We start from the raw sequence: 21,689 nt of genomic DNA on the forward strand, positions 1-21,689 counted from the left end.
TGAAAATCTAAAATAAAAACCACTCCTTCCGGCACTCATCATTTTTATTTCCTGTTTACCTCTGCTTTTTAGCCTGTGCAGGTCAGTAAATGGGAAGGTTAGTACAAGAAACTCAGATGTATATAGCCTGTATAGCCTGTATATAGCCTGATAGTTTCACAGGTTGCAATGAAGAAACGAAAAATCTTAACTGATTCTGGTTTAGGATTAGAGCAACACTCACTGAAGTCCTGTGAGTGAAGTTTATCTTGCTCTAGGAGAAATTAATTGTCTTCAATTGAAAAAGTCCACCTCTTTTTCCACTGTTATGTTTTTTTTGCTATTACTCTCTATATTGAGTGTTAGAGCAGATTATAAGCAGTATTCATCCTCAATTTTACCCTGTCTGTAAAATTATATTTTAAAAACAACATGTCTGTGCTTAAGCAATATCTTTTATAAATTCTTTTCTGGTTGCTGAAGTTCAAATGTGTGTAGCTCATGGACAAATTTCAATCACAATTACTCTACAGGAGTTTAATAACACTAGATCTCATTTTAACGAATGCAGCTATCTTGTAAATTAGTATGTAAAATAAATTCAGCATTGGTCCATTTGGTGCAGTTCGACCACTGTAGCTGTCTTAGAAAGGAGAGGGAGTATGATTTTGCCTTCACTGCAGTGGAAGAGACAAATTTAGGAAAGATAGAAGCACAGATTTACCACACAGGACCTTATGGACCATTCTTTGCACAGCGGTGTGTAGGATCACAGGGTAGACGAGAACACAGTGAATGTTTTTTTGGTTTTTTTCAGGCTGACACAGAACGCCAAGGTCAGTTCTCAGAGCTTAGTACTCATCAGCACCTGAAGAAGGGGCAGGGTTGACTTTGGAAAGGGCTGAAAGACCTGAATTTTGAAGGGCAGAAAAAGTAACTTGTGAGAGAATGAGGTTTTACACAGGATTTACACAACGGTAGTGTAATGGCAGGCAGAGTTACTGTCTGGGATGGATTGTGGCCATGTCTTTGCCTCTCTGCCCACCCCCACCCCCAGTGCACTTGGTGTTTGGGTTTACCCACCCAAATTATCCTGTCTGAAATTACCAGATGGGGTCTAATTTGTGTAAAATAATCTATTTGCATTCAGTCTGTGGCAGCAGGTTTGTCCTTTTGCTGTGAGTCTAAGGTCTGTGACAGCCCAGACCTGTACGGGTACACAAGATGAGAAAGGTGGTTATTTGGTTTTTTGATTTTGTATGAAAATATATTACTTGGCTCTTGAACACCCGAGTGAGGAAAATGGTTCAGACGTTGAAAGGTACAGAAGCTTCAATTGGATGCATAATACTGATGAGCTTAAAAGGAGTATTTCTATATCTTTCCTAGATTCTTAAAAATTTACCATGAAAGTATAATTATATAAATCATACCTTTAGGTAACTCCTTTTTCAGAAATCCAACATATCACCAGAAGTCTACAGTCAGAGTTGATAAATAGAAACCTGTCCCTTGGTTGATTTATTTAATTCAAAATTCAAATGCTGAAATTTAGAGATTTTCTCTGAAAAAAAAAAAAAAAAACAGCACTATTATCATAATCAGGTGGGTTTGCGATGAAGTAAGACAAATGTGGCTGAATCAAAATGTAGTCCTAACTTAATCCCTTCCAGAAAAATGGAGGAGATCTATTTAATTACTTGTGTGTAGATATTTTTACTGAGTAGAGGAGTGTTTAACTGATAAAGATCAAATAATGATTATACAAAATAGATGAGTTTACTTCCTTTATCTTTATTCTGATCTAATTAAAACTGCCGCTGAACTGATTTTTTGTATATTCTTGAGTTTTCAGACTACCAGAATTAATTTCATTTTCATCATATATTTCTTTCTCAATCTCCAAAGATTTTTTGGATACAATGCGCTGGCTAAAGCAGATGACTGCAACATTCCTATGTGACTATGACATGATGGTTCTGAGTGTTACTCTTTGTCAGAACTGAGTTGAAAACCTGGTGCAGAATATTGCGCATTTTAATAAAGGTATGTCCCTGCCACAGTAAAACACAAGCCAGCTTGGATACTGCAAGCAGCCTAGCTACTGTAGGATGAGGCTTAAAGCTTGTCTGAATGTGCTCAAAGGCTAACGTAGAGATGAAATGAGCAGAAGTTTAGATGGCTTTGATTCAGCTGGTTACAGCCGTGTTTAGGGAGCTGTATATTCCTTATATGTAAATATACGTGGACACCCCTATGTACCTATGCCCCAGTAGCCACTTATAATGTCCTTTTTATTTTATTCTCTCTCCCTCTATGCAGTTATTCAATAATAAAAGTCACATGCTGCTCTGAAAGTCTAGATTTGTTATTTGTTTCCCACTCCATCCCTCTCATGCATGACAGTGGTGGTGCTGCCCAGTTGGGAATTGCAGTTTTCTGGTTTGCACCAGTGATAGCTATTTTAGGGTGGCTTAGGGGATAATTATGTTTACTATGCTTCAGGAGAAACTGTCATTTCCCTCATATTAAAGCAAACTTACTGCTTTTTGTGCAGTTTATGATGAATTGCTGTTGGTTTTTGTTCAGTCCTCCGTGTTAGCTCTTTCCCCCCACGGAACAGTGGGCTACTGAGAATTTTGTGGACTCCAACACCGGTTTCTATTACAGACAATCACTTCACCTTTGTGAAGTGATTTGTCTATTACTGTCATTTTTGTTTTTAGAAAATAATATCTGACCTTTCCACTCCCCATTTGGCTCCTGCACCGCTCGCTCATATGGGAGTCAGCAATTTGAGGTGTGGAAGTTCCTGTCAATCACCCACAGAGGAATGTTTCTGATTTCTGAGAGCATCATAGGTTTTTCTCTTGACCGGCACTAGTCGTAGTGTATTATATGCATGAAACGTGACATACAACAGCTAATGTTAACACAATATTAATTTTCTGCTCATTAGAAAGCATTTGTATACCTTAAAATTAAGAAAATTATTTAAACATGATCATTCCTTCTCAGGAGCTTCAATATTTGCAGTCAGAATTTTTAAAGGGAAAAAACCATACTGACAGAGGAGCGTATCACTTCAGTGCTTCTTTGTTATTGCAGTCCCATAAGCCACCTACCTCTTGGTTGGTTGCTCTGCATCACACCACAGAAACTAACTCTCCCTGACATTAGGCTGGATAGGTTTTGCTCTGTGGAAAGTGAAGGTTGATTAGAAACTGACTCTATTTCACATGACTTAAAGAAAACAATTTTTACATAGCAATGAGTAAACGACTTCTATCACCTGTCTAAGGCTATACTGTGAAATCATAGCAGGTAATAAACGTTTCCCCACAGTGAATTCGCTGTGGATTCTGCAGCGATGTTATCGGGAGAAGGAAGTAAATGCTGAAGGCAACAGCATGAAAATGCATGCAGCTATGGCATAATTCTGATTTGTTTTGGAAGAACTATTAATTTCCTTGTTACAAAGCCGAGTAAGAGCAACCCTTTAAAACTGTTGAACCATGAAAGCCATTTCCTTAAGGGTTTTAAATTTGGGAACAGACTCATGAAATTTATAGCTTTGATGAGATATTCTTTGCCTGCAGTCAGAATGAGAGCCAGATCATTGGTTTCCCAGCATGACACCTATGTATTCTTGTGTGCGCTAGATATCATTAGGCTCATAATAACGCAGCTATCATCACATTAACGTCTGAAAGGTTCAGTTTTGCTGCTCGGTTTAAGTCTCTCATTTATACCTACAGCATACCAAGCAGCTGAATAAAAACGAAAGCTATACCGTACCTATATTGTGTTATTGTTCTGCACTTTAACAAAAAAAAAATAGTCATTTTATGCCTGATCAAATTTTTATTATTTTTTTTCTTGCCAAGTCATGTTGTTTTGAAAGAGCTGCAATGATGAACTAATAGCATACCATGGATGCAGTAGCAGATAACGGTACAGTGAGACCATTTTTTTCTGGTTCATGCAATAAGAACAGTAGTGAACATCATATACATATTGAGCTAATAACTGTAATTTTTAGTGTATTATTGAAAGTTTATGTACTATGGCTGCCATCTTACGGCAGAAGAGGAGTGTATCAGAACAAGCCGATCGCACCTCCTTGCCTATATTCTTTCCGATAAAGCAGTGCAGGCTGTAGCATTCTAGCAAGGCACCAGCAATTAGAAGTAATGCAAAAAAAAAAGGAAATACAGCTGAAAGCAATTAATGTCACTCCTCAGCTACACACTTCTGCTAGTTTCTGCTGGAAGAATAAAGTATATCTCTTTACAGCATAAATTTGCCACCAAGTTTTACGGTGAATATCTTACCATTTGTACCAAATGAAATTTGCAGAGAGAGATACTAAGAGAAATCAGGTTTTATTCTGCCATGTAACTGAACAGATAGATAGAGTTTGGGAGAAACATCCTCATTTTCACAATGGGGAGAAAATTTTGGAGGAGAACCAATATAGCAAGCCTTGCAACTTGTGGCTTAGAGGCAAATTACTTATTACTGTGATCTGAAAAGTTTTTCCCAGATCAATGTCAGACCTTTCATTTCTGTATATGGGAGGTGGTACTTACAGGAGTTCTGGCTAAAGGTAGTCTGCAAATTGGGGCTGTGGCATAATTTGAGTCAAAACCAGTCAATTCCAGTGATCTGGACAGAAAAAAATACAGAGACAACCTCAATTATCAGGAAGTTGTGAAGGGTTTAAAGCTATGTGAGAAAATATTCAGCAAGTGCTTAAACCCTTGTTGAATAAGAAACACTAATTAGCTGCTGAGGAGATGGGATTTATAAAATCTAGAACACAACAGTAATGTTTTAATTGTTGAAATGCATTTGCTTGGTATTTATTTTAAGGGTCATTGTTTCAATCACCAATATCTGAATTAACAGTGGACATTTTATTTCTAACATCCTGCTATGAAAGATGTGTTATGAAATAACCATTTTTTTCTTAAATATTTTAGAATCAGTTGAATTTTTTATGTCTTTGTATCTTCAGACATTAACCTCTCTTTCAAATATTGAATCAGCTGCAGTATTATGAGATGTTTTGTCCCTGAAAAGAAATGCAACTTTCATTCTTAATTACAAACATCAAGCCAAGTGCATAGCTGGAAAATGCCCCTTTTGGCCCTCATTTGTTCCCTAAAAAGTTTCCTGCCCTTTTTCAAATCCCAGCATAGTGCAGATAATACATGGCATTGCTAAAGCCACTTTTTAACCTACATTGTTCATGTTACGGAATTGTCTGTAATTGCTAACCAGCTTGCTTATCTAAATCTTCATATATATTCTAAGAATTTTCTTTTGCTGTGAAGTAACACTGTTGACTTTAGGATTTGTATCCTAAAACTGATACTACTGTTTCTCCCTTGTGGATAAAACCTTTTTAGACCAACCAGGTCTAAACTGTCACCTTTCAGAGATGTCAGCGCAATGGGACCCAGCAAGGTGAGACTTTGTTTCCATTACAGATGCCAAAAGCCTGGAAACCCAGACTGAAGAAGAGGTAGAACTTGGATCATGTTCTTTAACATATCCTTACAAAATCTTCTATATTTTGTGGGGCCTTTGTTAAGAGGGAAAAGAGTAGAAGACTGCATTGCTGAATGTAGTAGGCCACACTGAACCAAAAATGGCAGACCTAGTCTCATCCATGGGTCCAAGCAGTTACGCAGTTTCTTCTTACCATCTCCCAGAAGGAAGCTTGCAGACATTGATCTGCTCATCACTACACAGAGTAATTGATGCAGACTTCTATTACCTTTTAAAAAGCCATGCAGATGTGAAGAAAGGATTTTTAGAATAATATTGTATTTTTTCATAGGTTAGCCCCATCCAGTTAATCATAATGAGGAAAACTTTCAGAGACAGAGCAAACCTACTAAGTAACTTTAGCATCGCTTATATACAGGCGCTGCTGTCTGGGAAGTGGTTTCCGAAGCATGGATGAGGGTGGTCTTCAGTCACTTTGCTTCTCGCAGCCCCGGGAGCATCTCACTATGTGGCTGTGGGGAGTTGCTCCTCTTCCTGAGGATCTGCTGAGAGCAGCGTGCCACGGTGTGACCGTCTGTCCTGTCTGCAACTTCGTTCTCCCAAAACAGTGAGTTCATGGGGCCCAGAATGGTTGGTATGCGGCAGCTGTAATGCAGTCTGCTGATCAGTATAATAGCTCAGTACTTCAGCCAGAGTTTGATCAAGGTCAGAGCATGAACAAGAGTGTATTTGCTATACGGAGACGGAGATGATGATGGAAGTTTGGGGTCATCAGCTGAGAAGCTGGCAGAAGTAACAGTAGTCCTTTAGACTGAACAAATAAGATTTCCATTAATAACTATAACTGACAACTGGGTCTTTAGACCCACATTTTAATATAACTGTTTGCCATTATTGTGTGGTTTTTTATATTAATTATAGTAATTCCTCATCGTTGACCCAGAGCCCAAATTTTGAGGAACAGTAAAAATGAATGAGAATAAATCAGTCTTCATTCTCTTCTGAGTTAAAACTGAAATGCATCTAGCTAGGGTTTGGCTCTAGCCTATGGTGGTATGGTTACATCTTGTTTGGTGGAAGTACCTTTACAAAGTCTTAGAAGTGTTCATAATTAGCTCTAAAAGGTTTGCACAAAGGAAATTGCACAGACCTGAGAGGATTGCACAAACACTACAGGATTTAAATAAAACAGTGAAAACAGTGATCACTTACCTTAGAGAAATGATCAAGCTAAGACATGTAATTTTTAATTTTATATTGTATTTTTAGTGTTTTACCTGTTAGCATATGATCAAGTGGCATATCAACTTCTAATACCGATGCTCAGTTAATTATATCACTGTTTGACACATTATTTAAAATTTGATATCTAAGAGTCTTTAAATGTAGCTAAAATGTGGAAGGAAAAAAAAAAAATCACAACTTCTACTTCCCTATCATTTATTCTATGTTGAACAGATCTGTAGAGTGTGGTTTGGAGTCATCTGGGACTGCAAAGGAAAACAAATGTATCTATCAGACATAATGTTTTAGAAGTGGAAAAATGCACCAATTTTCAAACCTTTTAGTTAATTTAGAAAAAGTAGACTCCCGTTTCTACCACAGATGGTAAAAATGGAAGAATATTTGTTGATATGCATCAAGGTTCCACCTGAAGTATTGATAGGAAAATCAGATGCACCATTAACATGTTGCACCTACATGGATTTCAGTATATCTGTTACAGTCTAGACATTCAGTTCAGTGGACAGAAGGTGTTTTTCAAATATTAAAGTACATACCATTCATAAAGTATGTGTATTGGGAGAAGTATGGATCTCTAACACCTCTGCAACTTTGTTATTTTTGAAATCTCACAGGAACAAATCAGAAAGACCAAACATTCAAGCATAACAGTAGAAATAGCACTGCACCTCATGATCACGGTGCCTACAATGGAACAGTCAATTTGCCATGTTTGCCCAAGTTGACAGCGCAGAGTTAGAGAAATACAGCAATTAAGCAGCAGGTTTGGTACCAGTGGCTTTGAGCTTTACCAGTGGCTTTGAGCTTGTACCCTTACATTTCAAAGATCCTGATTTGTAAGCAAAGTTATTTTCTCATCAGGAGTACAGTGCCATCAGACATCAAATTAATATAAACATTAGTGAATTATATTTCACTTACGAATTGTATTCCTGTTGCTTTTAAGAGCACTGTTTATCTATGGCATGAGGAAACAAACCTGGCCTTTATTTGCCTCTTTTACAATGAAATTTAGTTTTAGATGACAGCCCTGTCTAGTATATAGCCCTTAATACCTGACATCAAAACCTTTTAGAACATGATCAGCTGCTTTTTAAAGTCTAGTTATAAATTAGAGTATTACATGTATATAAGCATATGTAAAAATATGTATTGTATTTCTTTTAATTATAGATATATAGATTTTGTAGTCTCTATCCTTAGAAGATAAAGCCCTGAGCAAGCTGGTCTGGTCTCAAGCTGGCCTTTCTTTGAGCAGGAGTCTCAACTGAGACCTCCTGAGCTGCCTTCCCACCTGAATTCTGTGATTCCGTAATAATTATTTCACATTTATATACTTAGCAGCTTGTATGTGCAAATAGGAAGGGTAATAAAACACTCTGTTTATAAACTCCAAGTGCCTCTGTATTCCCTTTGGGAATGTGAGGGAAATGTCACTTCCCGATGCACGAATCTGAGCTTCACCTGCATCCAGTTTCCCAACTTGGAGCAGAATTCAGGCATCGCCTTGGGCTCTGTGGGTCCAGGTGAGCTCCTGGGGCTCAGACCAACGCTGCCTTCTAAAATAAGGCTCAGAGTGCAACTGTTCAGCCTCTAAAAACAAATAGCAGGTTTTAGTACTCCCTTTCAGAGTGTGTCAGCAATTTGGGCATATTGATTTATTGTTTATCCCTTCAGAAGTATGTGAGAATGGCAATGGAACTAAGGTGTTGGTTTGGGAGGTTTTTAAAATTGTTTCCTTTTTTCCTCTCTGACCAGCAGTTTCAGGAATTTTTCCCCATACCTTTGTGCACAGGTCCTGCTCTGCTGGCTACCAGTCCTGTATCTTTGGGAAGTGACTGACCTCTGGGCTTTATCACAAACCACACAAGCTTAAACTTGCAAGATTATATGTATGTGGTATTTCTAAAAAATAGTAGCAATATTCTAGACATACCTTAGGAGGGATTAATATTTTTAAGTTTATGACCAGTTTACAAGAGAACACTGATAAAGGTATCTTTTTCTTGTATTCTTCTTTTGTTGTTTTACTTCCACCAAGATAATTATTTTTTCATGTCTTTTTATTTTATGACTCACCATAGATGAAACATCTGATAAATACCAAGAAAAAAAAAAAGGGTTATAGGTAGAAAATAATGTTTTAAATCAGTGTTTTAATCTGTTAGGTAGCATTGACTGTAGCATTTCCCTTGCCTACTCTTTCTTCAAAAGGATGGATGGAAGCATTTGCTCTGTAAGGATCTGCCTGTCTCACCTTGCTGACAGAAATGCTGTGCGTATGCCCTGTAGAAACTGCTGCCTACAGAGTCATTGTAGCAGCTGTCACTGTTCCATGTTTCTATAGAAGTTCCTAGTCTGTGTTTCATTATATCTACGTTAGCCAAATGCTCAAAAAAAGATGTGTTACTCTTTTGGTGATCATTCATTAGAGTTTGTCCATGGTGTATATAACATCTCAATGAAACCTAAGGATTTACTATTTATGAAAGAAAAGCAGTGTAGCATAAGGAGGTGGTTCTTCAGTGAAGCAGTAACCTCAGGAGCTCTGATTCAGCAGAGGCTTCTTGACAGCTTTCCCTTGGTTTAGGTCAACTGAGACTAAAAGCTTTGCAAATGTCACATATGAAGGGCTGTTGAAGACCGAAGTGACACTTATTTATAAGCCTTTGCTGGCTGGCTTATCTTTGAAGCACTATTGATTACTGCGTGAGGAGGAGGCTGTATATTCTTTCCCTTCTGACAAAGCAAGGTAAGTTATGTGGGCACAGGTAATAGAAGCAGTGAATTTGGGGGAAAAGAGATCTATGGGTGAAGTAAAGTACCACAGACACTCTGATGTCAAGAAAGGTGCTGTGATAAAAAAAAGAGGGGAACAATCGAAGCCACCAAGAACTCATTGCAGTTAACCTATGCTGGTATAGCAAGCAGCAGAGCCATTCATATGACAGATTATTGTACAAGCTGTCTTGTTTTGTCTTACTAAATTACTCTATACCCATATCTTGTGAAAAAGGCCAGTTTGCTATGGCATTGTAGGCACATCACCATGGCAGAAGGAACTGTGGGTCGTACGTCCTTTTGCAGGCTTTGCCTAGCAAACCAGTGCTTTATCACAATGCACAGGACAAGAAGATCATTAGGAAACCCAGGCATCCTGTCCCCCCATCCCGTTCACCTCTCTTAGTATGAAAATAGAATCATAGAATCATAGAATGGTTTGGATTGGAAGGGACCTTTAAAGGTCATCCAGTCCAACACCTCTGCAAAGGAGCAGGGACATCTCCAACCAGATCAGGTTGCTCAGACCCCCATCCATCCTGGCCTTGAATGTTTCCAGGGATGGGGATCTACCACCTCTCTGGGCAACCTCTTCCAGGTTCTTCCACCCTCACTGTAAAAAAAATCTTCCTTATGTCAAGTCTGAATCTGCCTCCTGTGTTTTAAAACCATTACCCCTCATCCTATCACAACAGGCCCTGCTAAAAGAGTTTCTTACCATCTTTCTTATGAGCTCCCTTTAGGTACTGGAAGACTGCTATAAGGTCTCCCCGGAGCCTTCTCTTCTCCAGGCTGAACAACCCCAACTCTCTCAGCCTGCCCTCAAATACCGTGTTCATGGGTAATTTTCCCTAACCTAACAAGCATAACCACAAAGACCCTCTCGCATGATACAGCTTTCCTGCATTAACCGTGACTGAGACCACATGCAGCCTCCAGCTACACTGTCAGCAGCATAATGTTCATGCTACACAGTACTATTAGGTATGCTAATGTGGGTGGAGGATGTCATGCTAATGTGGGGTAGGGCATCACTGGGGTCCCCTCAGCCCTCTCTGCCTCCTCTCCCCGCTCCTGATGGGTTTGTTCTTGATGGAGCCCACTAGTTCTTCTGAACTGAAATATTGATTTCTTCATCGCTTGGAAGAACACTGAGCTGGCAGTTGTACACAACGCTTTTCAGCTCCAGCTAATTTATAATTTTTAAGTGACATTGTTTAGATGAAGCATATTGGCTCTGATTCAGCAGAGGCTGTGTTCTTTCCCTAAATACTTTACATATTTGAGGGAATCACTTACGTCTATAGATCTAGTCCAAAAGTCTTGTATAGTCATAAATTCTTTATTCGATTACAACCTTTTATTTACATCAGTGCAGTGTTAGTGACACTGTTCTGCTCATGATTCTGAACCCAAATCTGCAAAGCCTTTTCTGAGATGGACTCCTTCAAACCAGAGACAAACCTTGCTGGCATTTCTGCTAAACTGGAAATAGTTTGCAACACTGAAAAGCGTCTACACAGAATTAAGATGGAATAATGAGTCGTTTCCTCTGATCCACAGTAACGTGTGTGTGCATGGGCCTGTGCATGCAGAAACACACACAAATATGTCTGTATGTGGACTTTGGCTTGATTTTTTTCTTGACTGTATGCCACAAGAAATACAAGAAATAACAGAGTGATTTAATTTATAGTAAGAGCTGGAATTTTAATTGCTACTTGAAAAAAACTTCTTAGTTTATTAATACAGTTGGCGTCATGGGGAAACAGGAGTTTGAGGAAAAGTCTCACCGTTCTGCTTTTATTGAGATGCTAGAGTACTAGTATTCTAATAGTGGTAAAAACTAGCATAGTTCATGACATCCTATCCAATGAGTATTCTCATAAAAATATTTTAGAATGTGTTCAAATTACATTTATGTCATAAAATGAAGTTGTACTATGATAGAACTCTAATCAAATCCAAATTATTTCCATTTGGCATAAAAAGACATTTCAAACTCTTGCTGTTTATCAACTTAACTTTGCTAATTGAAGGAAATGGTTTGTATGTCCTATATAGGATATGCAAAGCACATTTGTATTACCAAATCAACTTTTTCAAGATTGTTGCAGGGTAGACTGTAATGTCTGTTGAATGACTGCAGAATAATTCTTCTGCATTTAAAGACTAGTGCTTTTATTTCTTTTCTTGTGTAAAAAACTAAGTTGACCTATTGATTCAACTTGTATTTATAGCAAAGCAAGTGAATAAGAAACTTGACAACAATTTATTTTTGTATGCTAATTATGCAGAGTAAGCAACGAGGTGCATATGACTAAGTGCAGAATATACTGGCTTTCTGGCAAATTTACATATTTTTATTACGCCTGTTCGTAGGCACTCTATAGAATAATAGGACCACTGTAATGAGAAATGACATCAAGTTGTTTGCTGAATATTACAAATGTCCAGTTTATTTAGAAGATTAATTCACAGTGCGAGTGACAAAAATGTGAGAACTTTGCTTGCTTAGGATGTTGGGGAAACAGTACGTGTTTCTTAATGCAATTCTCATTTTTTTCAAAAGTTGTCATCTAAAAAAAATTACTTGAGGCTTCTATTTTAACATTAGACACTTCTTAATTGTGTCAGTCACTATACAGAAGGATTTCCATTCCCATGTGAGAGAATTCAGCAGAGGCTGATTTTAATAGCATCAAGTGTTATAACAAAACATTTTGATTTCCATACTGCTACTATTTATCCCAGCAGGAAAGCTCTTATTTCTGAATTCCCCATGGAACTAGCTCTTGTACTTGCTAATTACTGTACCACTTCCCTGAAGCTTGTCTTCACTAAGGTTTAAGTTTCTGGTAGAGAGCTTGACTGTAAAGGAAAGCTCAAATAAAGGACATTTTCCACTAAAAACTGGCAAATTATAGTCCACATTCTAATAATGCCTGTTATTCTGTAAATATGTACACATGTACACAGACTGTAATTGCACCTGAAATAGCAATAGAAATGACTTGTTCTAGTGATGTCTTCTTTCTTACTTACTGCTTGGATCTTTGTTTAATGGTGTAGCATGAAGAACCACATTAGCAGCATATACAAAGTATGGAGCCAGATCTTGAATATTAAATGATGAAAATATATGCTTGTATTTGAATGCATGCCAGGGCAATCTATTTCTATATCAGTAACATATAACAAATCCAAATGAGTTTCCCATATGCATAAAGTTAAGCTGTGAAGATGATCAGTGATTAATTTCTGGAGGTTTTTACATCAGATCATGTGTTTAATATATATTAAATTATATAGATAACGAGGATATTATATTAAACTATGTCATATTTGGACTGTGATTGCGCCTTACAGCCCAAGTTATTGTATACTGGATACTATAAAAATAACAGAATGTTGGAGATTTTTTTTTTGCATTCATGTAGTAAGTATATCAAGAGATATATAAGGTAAGAGGAGACCAGACATGTTAAAAATATACTGTAGATGAAGGGAAGCAGTGCATCCTGGTTGCAGACTGGAGGCACTCTTTAAGTGAGCATATCTAGAGTCAAGACAAGACATGACTGGCTTAAGTCATAGTTTAAATGACTACTATGGTAAGGAAAAGAAGACTTTGATTAAGAATGTAGTTTTTTACAAAGAGGAAAATAGGGTACGGGTTCCTATTATAGCAAAAATAAGTGTTTGATTCTATGCTGAAGGGACTGGTAAGTCAGTATATAAAATGAACGGGCTTGGCAAACTTGCTTTCATAATCTATCCATCATCTAAGGACTCTCTTTTCTCTACAGAAACACTGCGTGCAAGTGGTCTGTAGTTTCAACTGCTGAAGAATTCTATTGACATGGCAAGGAACTACACCACACCGTCACATTAGCTATTCATCTTCATGTAACCTTTAGGTATACATTTTGTCATAGTTAGTAGATAATACAAAATGTTACTATATCAGATCTCAGATTCATCCCCAAAATGTTGTCTATATTATCATGTGTATTTTACATATAAAGATAAATGTTTGGAGGTTTTTTCCTGTATCTTCTCAAAGGTTGGACAGACCAGTTGATCTGCCCTTAATGACTGATAATAGGAGAAATCTGATGAGCTTTGTATCTGGAATATGACCACATTAAATAACAGTATATCATGTTTGAATGATTATGAGAATTGTACTGGTAGTTAAAAAATATACATTTTATGTCCATTGTTTGATCTTGGCAATAACTTATTCCTTATTGAAAAATAAATAGAATTTTACTACTTATTTCCTCCTGTCGCTAGAACATTGCCATCACCTTTTTGCATGTTTCACTGATCTTTAAATGACGCACAATATTAATGAGTTTAAGGGTTATTTTCAAGGAGAGTTTTTGTATGTACTGCCTGTCTTTTGTTTCACAAGTAAGCATTTTCTACTTTGAAGGCTGGACTTACTGTACCTTTTTAGTTTCAGCTCTTTCACTACTAATGTGATCAAAAAGATGGTTAACATGCAATTTCAGGAACAGCTGTAGAAATTTTTTTCAAGTAGGTTTCATTCTTGGGCTCTGGTCATCTTATATACAAATTGATGAATTGTGAAGTTATTTTTTGATGTGTATTGAGCATGGACATCTTTCAGTGTAGTCATATCAAATCGTTCCTCTGCTTCTGACAATGCACTGACCCATGGTGATTTTTTTTTTCATCCAGCCTTTGTAATTTTGAATGGATTTGTCTGGTACTGTTTAAGCTTGCTTATATCTTGGTTGTTGCGGTGTTTCAGACTGGCTTTGAAGAACTGATGCTTATGTATCAAATAGATAAATGCCAAAAATAGGCTCTGCTGTCATCCTCAGTCATTTCTAGGATTCCCCAGAGTTCCTGGGTTTGGTCTTAATTTGCTTTATTCTTAGGAGCCTTCATTGGATAACATCTAATTCACGATACAAAACACTGTACCATGTGCTAATGGTTATATATAGGAATGGAATGATTCCTTTTCTTCCTTCAGGGAATAAGTTGTAAGACATTCACTCATAGATATTTTGAAGCATGCTGTTAACACTATTTGTTTCACTTGGCATCTTTTTTTATCCAGCTCCTGGGTATGATTGTAGGTAGAGATAAATTAAATTCCTCCCCTCATATCTGTCACCCCAGACACTATGGGCGTTTAAGCATGTGTCTCATTTTACTTACATAAATTTAACATACTGGGTTTCGTTTGATAATTGAACACCCAACGTGGCTCCTGGCACCTGAGGACATGACTAGGACCCAGAGGAAATGTATTTAGGTGATGTTTGGAGTGCTTTACCATTTGCAGGCTCCAAGCCCTTGGAGGATTTAAATGCTGAGATTAAATAGGCAGCTAGTAAACTGCATTTAAAAAAAAATATATTAGTTTTTACAGGGCATTGACTTTGCACATCATCTGAATTGTCTGAGGAGTCCAATTTAACTGATCAGTTGCACAGCTTTCCTAGGCTGAAGTCTTTTGAGATACCATACCTAGAGGTAAGAGAGCTGTGTTTCCAAACAGCAGTGGCACAAAGGGGTGAGGGATTACTGCGAGCGGCTCTGCCAAGATCATTTCAACAGCATGAAAACCGCTGATAAACACTGTGGAAAAAAACCTGAACTCCTTAGTTCATGGAGGCCTGCTTGTCCAGATAGGCTTGAATGGCTGCCAGTGGGTGAATCAGATGTCACTTGGGTTTGCACTAGAGGACACAATCTGTTCCAGCAGCGCCCGAGCCTGAAAAGAGGGAATGAATCAAGGGGAAGAGACTCCATACACAATGTCCTTTTCATGTTACTAGGAAAACCAGTTTTATGCCAAATTACTCTGGGATCAGGCTTGTGCCATTTACCTTATTGGAATGCAGTAGGTCCCCTTTATCAGTCAGTACAGTACTCATTTTCATTCCCATCTTTGCATTAAAGAAAAGGATATGGTTTCTTTGAGAATAGCGTTGAATGGGGTTTCGTTCTGTGAGGCCTTGCAACTGTTGATAAATAATTCTGTTTGCCAACATTTAAATCACCGTTGTTTTCATGATAAGGAGAATTTAGATTTTTTTTTTAATTAGCTGAAATTTTATGGGTTGCAGGTTCTGTACTAACCCTAGGACACTGTCTGCCCCACTTAGAAAAATGCCAAATTAAATGACAGCAAAATACATTGATCTCAATTTTGTGATTTCAGGCTTTATTCCTCTCCTAGGAATGCAGACATGCACATGCACACACACACAGTGTCACTCTGAATGCTGTTTTTGACCAATTTGAAGGGCTGCAAATAGCTTGAATTATTTAAAATGGTCAGTGAGAGACCCAGTAAGTTTTTATATTCAGCAGTGGATCTTAACTCTGTTCCTGCCTTGGCTCTAGCAGTCCACCTTTTCTAGTCTGGTTTGTTTTAGATGGTTTTCAGGACTCTTAACTATATTAATTATTTTTTTCCAAAACTGACTTTTAAATAATGACCACTTTCTCTCAAGCTTTCTGAAAAGAAGTTATGTTGGATGCAGACAGAAAAGAAGGACTTTGAATAATCTATCCTGCCAGTCAGTGAAAAGCCATTCCCAGGTCTAAGTTTCTGAGGGGATAGATTATTGCTGAGTGATAAATTTGTAGTTGATATTAACGAAGTAGTGCTTGTACGGAAGCAGCCAGGATGGCAGCTAGTGGTTCCTGAATAGGGAAACGTGACACAGCTGTAATTTATTGGATCATTGCAGGGCTCTCTCATCCATTCCCATTGCTCATCTTTCCAAATAAATTTATTGCTTTGGGTAGCCTATTTACTAATCAGGAAAATTGCTATCAGGGCAGAAATGAATGGTATGTAGAAGAAAGGAAAGCTTAATTTAGATTTAGAATTAATCCTTTTAGTTATTTTGCAAAATACTTTTTTTTTCTCTCACAGTGTGATAACTTTTGTGATATCTTCATGTCTTGCCAGTCCTTTAATAATTGTACCTCTTTCCAAGCAGCATTTCTCAAATGTGTCACAAATGTCCCCTGTGCTATCTTTTCCATGCATATTTTGTGTCTGTTGCTGATTTAAGCCATAAATATTTCAAAAGCTGTAAGTTAAAAAAAAATCAATGATGACATATATGCAGTGTTCATAATCTATAAAGACAGTGGTCTGAAATGGTCATTTGAAAGTTCTAGAAAATTAATCACTGCAATATTTATTACAGAACTGTCTCCTTTCTCAATATAATTATTACTGTTATTGACATTACTATAGGCATCCTATTGTTGTAGCCTTGTGCTTAATAGACGGGGGCTTGTTTCATATGTGAAGGCAAAGTTTCTACAGGTTTTTTGCCAAGCATGTGACATATTGAGATGTATCTAAGCTTAGCTGCACAGAAATGTTCCTGTGTCCTTCTAATATTTTTTTTTTTTTTTATCCACCAGCTGTACTTTCTTTAGATAGGGCCAGAAGAGCCCTTCTGTGGCACTGAACCGTGGCTGCCTTCTGCTGCCCTGGACACGAAGGGTGGGACTTCAGCAACAAATAGCTGTGTGCAGTGACCACGCTGCTCTCTAGCCTGTAGGCACAAGTGTGTAAACCAATAGAAAGCATATGCTCCTTATGGCCTGCAGCCCTGAAGTGTCTGAAACACATGGGTGACCTACAGGAGACGGTGTCAAAACAGAGCCAGAGCAGTAATTGCATACTGTTTCTGCTTGCAGGCCTTTGGTGTCATGCTCATGACTCCAAATGCTGCCACGAATAATTGAATCTCAGGATTGCATCTTCCCTCCCTCATCCTGTTTTAAGCAACTTTGAGTTTGGAACCTCTTGGTAAAGGGATATTGTGGGCATGTTTAAAATGCATATTCCTTTATTCCCTCAGCTTTTTGCTTGTTTGTTTGTTTTTGGTTTTATTTTGGTTTGGTTTTAATTTTGTTGAATGTAAGCTCCCTGGGACTATACCAGAGTTCAGAATTGAATAGCCATTAATTTTATGCCTCCAAATAGGCTTCATAGTTCTGATGTGATTTCACAGTGCAGATACGGAGAGATGCCCGTTGCCCAGGCCTAAAGGATGATTCTGCCATAACCGTCTCAGTGGGTTCTGTGTGCTCTGTACCACCTCGGTACCTACACACGTAGCTATAGAGAGCTCTACTAGCTACAGCTCTGCTTAGCTGGGTAACTGTACTAATTATGGTAACAAATTGTACTAATTATGATAACAGCAGTAACGTGAATTGTATTGTTCTGTTGAGGGGGAACGAGCCTGATTGCCAATCCTACAAGTTTCATCTAGATTCCCTCCAGCAGGCTCTTCATTGCCAGTAGTGAAAACTGTGTGGCTCCAGTTATGCCCGGTCCTGTTGCCTAGAGGTTGTATCTGAGACGTTCAGGTAAAGCTAATGGGGCTCTCCTCAGAACTTTGGCCCTGAAGGCTAGAGATAGTTAAAGTCTCAGGAGTACAAGGAAAGCTTCTGAGTTTGACACTTACAGAAAAGTAATAACCTATTCAGACTTGGTAACTAGAAATATTTATGATTGTAATCAATGAATTACTGTGGATATAAAGCCTCGCACTTTTTGTAGGTCAATTTTGGAAGTTTCCATAGGAAGAAGTGTCTGATAAGGGAATTCTGACCCTCAGAAATGTAAGTGCTGACATTTTTGTGACTTTTTGTGTGTGTCAATGCATTCAACTGTTAGCAGAGCTGACCAAACATGATTTTTTTGTTTTTTCATAAAATGGTGAGATTGGGTAATCTGTCGTACTTTCTCAATTAGTTGTAATGAGAGACATTTGACTATATTATTGGAAAACTAATGTAATTATTGGATGCTGTATTGCAGAATTCATAATGATTTGAAGCTGCTGGCAACATTTAATGAGATTTCCTGTTTTGCTTTCATTCATTCCAATATGTCCTTTAGCAGTCACATTGGTAAATGTTGAGATATTTTGGCATGAAAGAGTTTTTTAAATGCAAAATTATTGTATAAGTAGGGACTGTTCATATCCCAAACCTTATCTGAACCTGATTATAATAGAGAACATTTATTGGTTTCTTTTTTTTTGTCATTTTTTTCCATAATGAAGTTGCTATCACAAATGATGAAAAATCTAGATTTTTCCTGATATCACATTGCTACTTAATCTGCAAATGCTTTATGAAAGAAAAAAAATAAGGCTCTACTGGAGGGTTTAAATGCACAGAATGTTTCCTTCAGTAGAAAAAAGGGCAAAATTAAACAAAACGAGGCCCAACATACTTGCTGTATGCACTCTTATTTTTAGATTCTAAATACAGCTTGTGAATATACAATGCTATAAGACAGACTTCAAGACTGCATTTAAATATAATGGTAGCCCAACAAAAGTATGTTTATCCTTCTCTATTAGAAAAATGACTTGTGAAGAATGAAAGTCATCTGTAGTTTTAAGTAAGCTGTATCTTTTAGTGTAACTTTGAAGTAATTATTTTTATGTTGTATAATATGACTCAAATATTGTATTTTTGTCAGCATGTCTAATAGGTTGCTCAATACCCTTGTTCTGTACAGATCATTGAGCCCATTCATGTTCAATGATATACAGGATGAATGTTCATGGGTAGTTTGATACATCTTTAATAGAAGGTGAAGGAAATGGCACAAGTTTATTTTTTGACCTTCTAGAAGTGCATTTCCAGCCAAAGTAAATTGCACTTCTAGCCTCATCAATGGAAAGAGAAATTCTGGAGTAGAAAATTTTTAATTACTGCAGATAAACCTCTGAGAGCTGGCCAGTCATTTCCTGTGATTACCATTATAAAGCAAATTAAAGGAACATTTGTTTTAGATAAATTATTGTACAAAGTGAAAGGTCATCACAAGCATTTTCCTCTCACTTCTGAGTTCTTGGATTAGTTTGTGCTGCTTTGATGACCTCGTCTCTGCCCTCAGTTCAAAGTGCTCTGAATAAGTAGTTCTGCTCAGGGCCCTTAGCTTGAGACTACATGAAAGAACTCTGAATACTTGATCATATGTAATATATACTAAAAATTTCTGTCAGCAGGCATTAAAAAAATTAAAAGTGGTCAAGTTGCTCTTTAGAAAGTAATGATTTAATATGTGAAATCATGATGAGTATTAATATGAAAAGTCTGTCCAGTCAATAAAATGCATACTATATTGAATAGACAAATATGAGAAGAACCCTGAAAGCCTAGTCCAAGATGACCATTAACTTTATTAATACAGAATGAAAAAGACTTGTGGTCATTCTGTCCAATGTTATAATACCAAGTTTCACAAAACTGAATACAGGAGACCCAGGACAGGCAGTCCAGGCACAATTCCAGATAAATTTGGTGGAGTCCCAGCATAGAGCTCGTAGAAGCTAGTGGTGGTTATCTGGAGGATGGAGATACTTGTACTCTCTGACTTGTCGTTGAACTGATGAGTGAAAGAATTAATTGGAGCACCTTGGTGAAGTGTGCCTGTGAATTAAACAATCTGGGATAACTGTCCACCTCTCGATGGTGGTGCAGGGAGATGAATCTGGCTTTGTGCAATGAAAGGAAACAGGGGTAGGTGCTCCTTCAGCGTGCCTCTTCTCTGGTAGATCACCGGGCTGTGTCTCCTTGCTCTGAAAATTGCTGGCAGACGAGTGTGGCAAGTGTTCAATGACATATTAATAATAATAAGACATCCGTAGTGTTTTGTATCAGTGTGTACACAGTGTAAAAAGTTTTAAAACTTAGTGAAGATATAATGACATGTATTCTGAAAGCCCACATGGAGTGCTCCTGTGGTTGAGTCTGGTAAAATAATACAATGGGAAGAAGCACAAAACATCAGTCTGTATTTACGTGTCTTTTATCATGCTATCTCTGAGTGAAAGATCCTGTGAAAGAGAAGATTCTCTCCCACTTGATGCTCAATATTCCTGCCTAACACACAGTGGGTCGATGGACGGCAGATGACAGTAATGCTTATAACTTGCATGTGGGGAGGTAGGAAAAGGTACGGGCTGCCACAGCATACTGCAAATTAATAGCTGAAAAAGACTGCAAAGTAGGTTAACAGTGCAACTTGGTATATAAATGTTGACATGTCTGAGAACTGGATTTTCTTCTTTTAGCTGAGACTGTATTACATGTTCCTTCTAGAAAAACACAAGTCTAGAAAAGATAAATTAAAATTTTTCTCTGAAGGCAACAAACCGGAGTAATAATGTCCATAAAATGTAGTAGCTTTGCCTTAATCTGCAACAAACGCTGTGCAGTGCAAGGACGGCAGCCCTTATTCATTGCAGAAGCAGGACCTTTGTTCTCAGCTTGAATTTGAAAGTCTAGTGTTAGGTTCCAAGCACTGATCTCCATTACTACTCTCTATGACTGTCATCCCAGTTTTCATACTTCATTTAGAACATCTATGGCAATGGCACACTCACACACCAGTTAACTTGTGGGTTTAATTTCATTAGTTTTATGGCAAAAAATCGGCTAATGACAGTGTTATGTTTCTCTCCCAGCTTCCCCTCCAAAGAATCTTCAGGAAAGGAAAGTGAGACTGTAGTCATGTAGAGGACCAATTTAAAACTGGGAGGCATTTGGTAACACCTGTAACATCATAACGTTTGTAATAAGTGCTGTGCCATTGAGGAAGGTGGCTAATGGGCAGTTCTGTGACATTGCTGGTCAGAACACTAGCAATCAATTTTATTTTTATAGAGAAAGGAGGGTTATGAACAAGGAAGCATATACATTAGGAGAAGGAGAACCTGAGAAGCTGTACTAAAGTACTAAACAGCACTTAAGAGACAAAATGAAAACATTTAGAGCAGGGTTTGTCTAAGTAAAATTTCAATGAGATTTAGAGATCAAATACAGTGCAAAGTTTGTTCTCACCTTTTCTTCATCGTATTCATGCTTGGGTGTGTGCTCTGCAGTTCCCAGCATATTACACAGATTATTTCCAACCTAATTGCAAGGGAGTGGCTCTTCTTTAACTCCTTCTTTTGATTTTTACCCCAGGCATACTTTATTAATTATGTCACAGTACATTCCAGGCATTATAAATCTCACTGTGCACATCCCAGTGTCCTCTAAATTGATCTTATGGGCATTTGTGTTGGACTTTTGCCAACTCGTCGGTCCACTTTCAGACTCCAGGTTGTTTTTTAATCTAG

Source organism: Chlamydotis macqueenii, chromosome 2 (assembly GCF_036417535.1).
Source record: "Chlamydotis macqueenii isolate bChlMac1 chromosome 2, bChlMac1.mat, whole genome shotgun sequence".
Classification (NCBI taxonomy): domain Eukaryota; kingdom Metazoa; phylum Chordata; class Aves; order Otidiformes; family Otididae; genus Chlamydotis; species Chlamydotis macqueenii.